Source organism: Megascapheus bottae, chromosome 4 (genome assembly GCF_031878675.1).
Source record: "Megascapheus bottae isolate mThoBot1 chromosome 4, mThoBot2.hap1, whole genome shotgun sequence".
Taxonomy (NCBI): Eukaryota; Metazoa; Chordata; class Mammalia; order Rodentia; family Geomyidae; genus Megascapheus; species Megascapheus bottae.
Genome location: NC_143512.1, coordinates 80,487,747 through 80,495,631, shown reverse-complemented (window position 1 = coordinate 80,495,631; position 7,885 = coordinate 80,487,747).

Below are 7,885 nucleotides of genomic sequence, written 5' to 3'. Positions count from 1 at the left end.
TGAGCACTGTCCTTGGATTTTTTTCTCAAGCCTAGAGCTCTACCACTTAAACCAGAGCACCACTTCCAGCTTTTTTTCTATGTATGTAGTACTGAGGAATCAAACCCAGGTCTTTCTGCATGCTAGGCAAGCACTCTTACCACTAAGCCAAACTCCCAGCCCCTCCATTCACTATTTTTAAGTGTATTAGTATTAGGTAATTGTAGGTCAGCTCTCTTTGGTTCCTGATGTCTAAACATGTCACAATGTGTAGACTAATGAACGGATCCAATTCCTAAGAGGACTGAGCAAATAAGAACATAATTATTCACTAGAGGCCTTGGGCAGGAGGCAAAGAGAAAAGCTAGGATAAAATTCACAAATGTAGGCTATAAAATCTGTTGCCTGTTGCCTCTGGCAATGAGGAGTAATGTTTAGATGAGGTTAACGCTCACCCTGACACCCATCTTTACAGCCAAGGCTAATTCCAAGAATCCCCAGCAAGATAGAGCCATGCAGAGATATCAAGGTTAGGAAACATTGCAAAACTACCCCCAGTCAATCAACCCAGTCAACCAAATCCTTCATGCTCCTTCCTACTTCAAAGTCTGGGAACAAGCACTTCTTTTTCACCTTGAACCTGAACCCCAAGGACAAGCAGGTAAGCAATGAAACTTGGAAATGTAATCAAGGACTTTGGAGTCTTGTGATGTCTGACCTACCATTCTGTAGCTTCCAGCCCAGAATTTCAGCCTTCATCTATCCTTGAGAATGATTTTTCTTCTAACTCTGAGTCAGAAGGCCTTTATGTAAATTCCAGCTTGTGCCTGAACCCGATGCTTTGTGTGTGTGTGTGTGTGTGTGTGTGTGTGTGTGTGTGTGTGTGTGCCAGTCTTGAAGCTTCAACTTGGGGTCCTATTGCTGAGCTTTTTGACTCAAGGTTAGCACTGTACCATTGAGCCGTTGCTCTACTTCTGACATTTTTGTTGCTGTTGTTGGTCATGGGGCTTGAACTCATGGCCTAGGTGCTGTCCCTGAGCTACTTTGTTTAAGGTTATCACTCTACCACTTTGAACCATAGCTCTGCTTCCAGTTTTCTGGTGATTAATTGGAGATAAGAGTCTCTTGGACTCTCCAGGGCTGGCTTCCACCACAAACCTCAGATCTCATCCTCCTGAGTAGCTAGGATTACAGGCATGAGCCACCAGCACCTGGTAGGAAGCATGGTGCCATTCTGACACACCCCTGCAGCGACACTACACAGCTGGTCAAGTGCTTACAAATAAGGGGACAGAATACAGAAAGAGAATTGAGAGAAGAAAGACAAAAAAGGGGAGAGTGTCTGGAGGCAGAGGGCTCCTTCTTGCACATTGCTGGGACAAAGGTGGCCTTCAGTTGCTAGAGTGGAGCCTGACTAACGTGTTGCTGGCTACAGGATGAATATGTGCCATGGAGAGAGACATTCCTGCACAGCCCTACAGGTAGAGCCACCAGCAAAGCAGAGAGCACGGCTTCTGCCCGAACTAAAGAACCAGCAGGCCTCCTCAAGCTCTGATTTTTCTCTGAAATTACCTTCATCTTGGAACTCAGCTGGCTGAACCCATCTTGAGGAAAAGCAGTGCTATGCAGCCCTGGGGAAATAGAAACAGCCCATCACACAAAGCCCTTCTTTCTCCCCAGAAACAGCAACTGAAACTTTTATAATAAATCAGAGTGGCTCACCCCCTCTCCTGTACTACTTTACATTGTAACCCAGCCTGTTGCCTCCACTTCTTCCATCCCCCTTCATTCTGCCTCCTCCTCTTCCTTTGTTCTTCCTTATCCTGCCTCCTCTCCCTTCCTCCTGCACCCTTCTTTCTAGGCCCCACTGGCCCCATCCTCAGCATTCATAGCTCTGCACCTCCAGGAGCACAAGTCTAGGATATGAGCTGACTTCTCCGTCCTACCTCAATGGCACTCAGGGGCCTGTCCTAAGAGACATCCAGGTCTAAATCCAAACTCTATTCTGATAAGTGATATTGTGTCTCAGTTTCCCCTCTCAAGTCTGTCTTCCTGGTCCTCTTTCTCTCATGGCTTCTCTTGCCAAATACATCAAGCACTTTCATATGGCTAGGCTTTAACCCAAGAGGTTCCCTCCCTCTCAAACTTCCCTGACCTGTTGCCAATATACAATCTCTTAGATGAAGAGGTAAATATTATGTCAGCTGTAAATTCTCTCACACCCTGCCCCCATCAGAGGCTCCAGCACAGCCTGCCCCTGCTGTGTGTTCTGCACTTTGTACTAAAACATCTGAAATGGGGATAGAGTAGGAAATTGGAACTTCTGCCTTTCTTCCCACCAGGGAAAGATCCTCTCTTCCATTCCTTCTCAACTTGGAACTGAATCTTCCAATACAGTGAACAGGTATCGGTATACTAGATTGCGTGTAGAGAAGGCTTTGCTTAGTTATCAGTGCTGTTGCAATTCTATTCATTTGCTTTTGAATTGGCCTTTACCCAAAACATCTAACATTTGGTCTTTCACAATTCCTCAAACGTGATATTTAGAGTTACCATATGACTCAGCAGTCCTGCTCCAGGGTATAAAGCCACACAACAATAGATATATGAATATTCCTATCAGCAGTGTTTTTAATAGCACAAAGTAGAAATAGCCCACATATTTATCAAATGAAGAAAAGGAAGAATACAATATATTAATACAATTTACTATTGCTTGACAATCTCAGGGAATAAAGTATTAATGCATATTACAACATAGATGGATACTGAAAAGATGCAAAGTGAAAGAGACCAGATACAAAAGATTGTTGTGCCAAGATTGTCCCATGTTCTGGGAAAGACCCCCTCCCCCCTTGCTCAGGGCCCATGTACTTGAACCTCAGGTGGCAACAGCTTGATGCTCAGTGGTTAGACACCTGAGCTCTGATTCGACCAGTGGTTTGAGTTACCAAATAGCCAATCAGGTGACTGTAACTATGAAATTCCCCTATAAAAGCTGTGTAAAATCCTTGTTCAGGGCCTCTTAGCGTTGCCAGCTATGGGTACGTGGAGGTCTGGGTCTAGACTCATAATAAACGACTCTTGCTTCTTAGCTTTGACTGTGGCCTCTGGTGGTCTTTTTGGGGTTCTAGGAATTCGGGTACAACAAGATCATGTGTTAAGCTGGGCGCAGTGGCTCATGCCTGTAATCCTAACTACTCAGGAGGCTGAGATCTGAGGATCACAGTTCAAAGCCAGCCTGGGCACTAAAAAGTCCCTGACTCTTCTCTCCAATTAAGCACCAGAAAACTGAAAGTGACACTGTGGCTCAGGGGGTAAGGGTGTGGTAGCCTGGAGCTGAAGAGCTCAGGGACACTGCCCAGGGCCAGAGTTCAAGTCCCATGAATGACAAAAACAACAGCAACAAAAAAAATCATATACTGTCTGATTTCGTTTATATGAAATATCCAGAAAGATAATTGCTAATTAGCCTTTTTTTTTTTTGGATATTTGGCTTTTTCCCACATGGCTGGTCTGTACCACTTGAGCCACACTGCTACTCTGTCCTTTTGATAATTAATTGGATACACAAGTCCCAAGGACTTTCCTTTTATAGTGGGACTTGAACTCAGGGCCTGGGTGCTATTCCTGAGCTGCTTTTTTTTCTCCCCCATCAAGGCTAGTGCCTTGATTTGAATCACTTCTTCACTTCTGATTTACGAGTAGTTCATTAGAGATGAGTCTCATAGACTTTCCTGCCCAGGCTGGCTCTGAACCACAATCCTTACGTCTCAACCTGAGTAGCTATGATGACAGGTGTGACCCACCTGGGCTGGCATTTCCACAGACTTTCCTTCCTTGGCTGGCTTCTAGCTGGGATCCTCAGATCTCTGCTTCTCAGTAGCTAGAATGTGAGCCACCATCTTGCTGTTTTTTTTTTTTCTCCCACAACTGGGCCTTGAAGTCAGGGCTTGCACTCTACCACTTGGGCAACATCTCCACTTCTAAGTATTTTTTTTTTTTTGGTAGAGTGGAAAATACTACTCCTTGGTTAAAAAAAATTATGGGTCGATAATTTGGCCTACTGGTAGAGTGCTTGCTTAGCATGCCTGAACGCCTGGGTTTGATTTCTCAGTACCACGTACATAGCAAAAGCCAGAAGTGGTATTGTGGCTCAGAAAGTAGAGCTCTAGCCTTGAGAAAATCCAAGGAGAATGCTCAGGCCCTGAGTTAAAGCCCCAGGACTGGCAAAAAAATTATTTTGTTATGGTGTTGGTTTCGGGCTTGCATTCAGTGCCTAAGCACTGTTTCTGAGTTTCATCTACACTAGGCTAGTGCTTTACCATTTGTGCCATACCTTCACTTCCAGCATTTAGAGGTAAGAGTCTCACAGAGCAGGGCACGGTGGCTCACACCTGTAATCCTAGCTAGATATGAGAATTGCCATTCAAAGCAGCCCAGGCACTAAAGTACCTGAGACTCTTATCTCCATTTAACCAGCAGAAAACCGGAAGTGGTGCTGTGGCTCAAAGGTTGTAGCCTTGAGCTGAAGAGCTCAGGCAGAGCCCCCAGGCCCAGAGTTCAAGCCCCATAACTGACAAATAAAAAAAAAAAAAGTCTCACAGAGGGGTTAGAGTGTGGCCTAGTGGTAGAGTGCTTGTCTAGCATACATGAAGCCTGGGCTCAATTCCTTGGTACCACATACTCAGGAAAAGCTGGAAGTGGTACTGTGGCTTGTGGCAGAGTGCTAGCCTTGAGAAAGCCCAAGGATAGTGCACAGGCCTTGAGTTCAAATCTCAGGACTGGCAAAAAAAAAAAAAAAAAGAACTTTCCTGACCAGATTGACTTTGACCTGTGATTTTCAGATCTCATTCTCCTGAGTAGCTCATTATAGACATGAGCCACCAGAAGATATTTTCTGTACTGGATTGTGGTCATGGTTACAGAAGGTAACATACTAACCCACTGAGCCATACCCTTTAAATGGATGAAGTGTGGAATAGATGTACAGTCTAGCCATTGAGCACTGTCCAAATACTAGTTTTGAGAAGGGCTGCATACCACTTCTCTTATAAGCGCAGAAAAATGGCCTCACCTTGCAAAGCAAGTATCTTCTCACTTGAGTCCTCACTTCAGCCCTTGCCACATTTCCTCTCTTCTCCTCTGTGATGGGAGGGGGGGGGAAGTAGAGTGGGCAGAGGTTCCTGAGATGCCCAGGAAATAGGCTGACCCCACAGGCTGCCTTGCAGGCTCCCAGGCAAGTTCAAGTCTTTCTGGACCAAAGCTGGCTATAAACTAAGACACACAGTATCCTATACCTTTCCTATCTCCAGAAGCTGAAGACCTTTTCTCTCTGTCTCTCACACGCATACATGCACATTCATGCATACACATACACATACACATACACACACACACATCCTGTTTGTAGGACCATCTGCCATCAGAGCCTGCCACCTGGTTGCCATTCCTCCTAGGACAGCTGGCAATCTCAGACTTCAGAAGGAGAAATGATAAGGACAGGCCTTATGTAGGACAGGAAAGATTGAGTTCTGGAGAGCTGCCCCACATACCCTCTACATCCACCAGAAATGAAAGGAAGGGTATAGGAGAGAAACACAGGAAGCAATGGCATGCTAACATGCCCCTGGCTGACCTCAGAACAGAAAGGATGGCATACAGAACACTGAAGCTTTAGCTGCTGCCTTTTCCCAAGGGGCTCCTGGATCACCTGGTGAGGACTCTCTGCCCTGTTACCAGTTGCTGTCTCTGTAGCTTTCCAGCATAGCCAAATGGGAGATAGGGCAGGTACCAAATGGGAGATGGGGCAGGTGCCAAGAAGGGAGCTGTGCTTCTAGATCTTTTCTTGCTATGATGGCTGTTGATATATTACAAAAATAATTTAGTTGGGTGTGGTGGCTCATACCTGTAATCCTTAGGAGGCTGAGATTTGAGGACCAAGGTTCGAAGCCAGCTCAGGCACAAAAGAACCTGAGACTCTTATCTCCAATTAACCTCTAGAAAACTGGAAGTGGGGCTTGGCTCAAGGGTAGGGTGGTAGCCTTGAGCTGAAGAGCTCAGGGACAGTGCCCAAGCTGAGTTCAAGCCCCATGACCCACAAAAAAATAATAATAATTTGCTATTTATTTATTTTTTTTTCCAGTCCTGGGCTTGAGCTCAGGGCCTGAGCACTGTCCTTGGACTTTCTCAAGGCTAGAGCTCTACCACTTGAGCCTCAGCACCACTTCTGGCTTTTTTCTATGTATGTGGTACCAAGGAATCAAACCCGGGTCTTCATGCATGCTAGGCAAGCACTTTAACCACTAGGCCAAATTCCAGGCCCACTATTTATTTTTAAAAATAAATATAAAGCTGGGTGTAGTGGCTTATACCTGTAATCCTAGCTACTCAGGAGGCTGAGATCTGAGGATTGCGGTTCAAAGTCAGCCTGGACACTTAAGCCCGTGATTCTCTTATCTCCAATTAATCACCAGAAAACCGGAAGTGGCTCTGTGGCTCGAGAGGTAAGGGTGGTAGCCTTGAGCTGAAGAGCTCAGGGACAACGCCCAAGCACAGAGTTCAAGTCCCATGACTGACAATAAATAAATAAATAAATAAATAAATAAATAAATAAATGCCAGGTAATCCTAGATCCTGAGGAGGCTGAAATCTGAGAATGGTGGTTGAAAGGCTGCCTGTACAAAAAAAGAAGTCCATGAGACTATCATCTCCAATTAACCACCAAAAAGTGGAAGTGGAACTGTGGTTCAGGTGATGAAGAGTGCTATCTTTGAGTGAAAAAGCTCAGGGAACGCACCCAGACCCTGAGTTCAAGCCCCAAGATGGGAACAATAAATTAATTAATTAATGCAGATAAAAAGCTTTTCCTTCTGCTAGGATATCAACTAATTAATAAATGTAAGAAGAATCATAAAATGGGAAACTACCACTTGGACTATCATAGTAATAATTATATCAGACAGAATAATGAATAGATGCTAAATAACGGGGAAAGTCTGATGAGAAACAGGACTTACATATGGTCTCAAACTCTCCAACACCAAGGGGAAACCTTTAACTCTGAAGTGGAGAAAGCTAACAAGCCTTAACCAAGCCTTGTCACTGGCTGTAACAGAAAATAACAACTGAGGCCCTGATGCAACACAATAGAAACAAAATGTCTCAAAACAACCAGGGACATTAAAAAACACCTGGTCCTGGGCAGGGAGTTTGGCCTAGTGGTAGAGTGCTTGCCTAGCATGCACGAAGACCTGGGTTCAATTCTTTGGTACCACATATATAGAAAAAAAGACAGAAGTGGTGCTGAGGCTCAAGTGGTAGAGCTCTAGCCTTGAGAAAGTCCAAGGACAGTGCTCAGGCCCTGGGCTCAAGCCCAGGACTGAGAAAAAAACAAGCAACAACAAAAAAAAACCACCTGGTCCACAGACATATCTGCAATAACAGAGAAACTCTTCCTTCCTCAGTGGGAGTGAACTACATGAAAAATAGATTCTGAGTACTGGAAGAGGAAAAACAAAAACTTCTTCCATTATTAAGGACATGGATGAACCTTGAAGATATAATAGAAAGTCAAACAATCCAGTCACAAAAGGAGGTACCAAGAAGAATCAAATTCTTAGTTACAGAGAGCTAAATGGCAGGTTGAAGGAGATGAGAGAAGAGCAAAAGGAGAGCTATTATTTGATGGGTACAGGGTTTCAGGTTGGGATGAGGAGAAAGTGCTAGGGATGCACAGAGGTGATGATTGCACAACATTTTAAATGTAATTTATGTCATATTATATACTTAAATGTTAAAATAATAAATTCTGGATTTTATATTTTACCATAATCAAAATAAATGCTTTAAAAACTGCAAGGAACTAGGTGTGCTGGCTCACGCCTGTAATCCTAACTATTCAGGA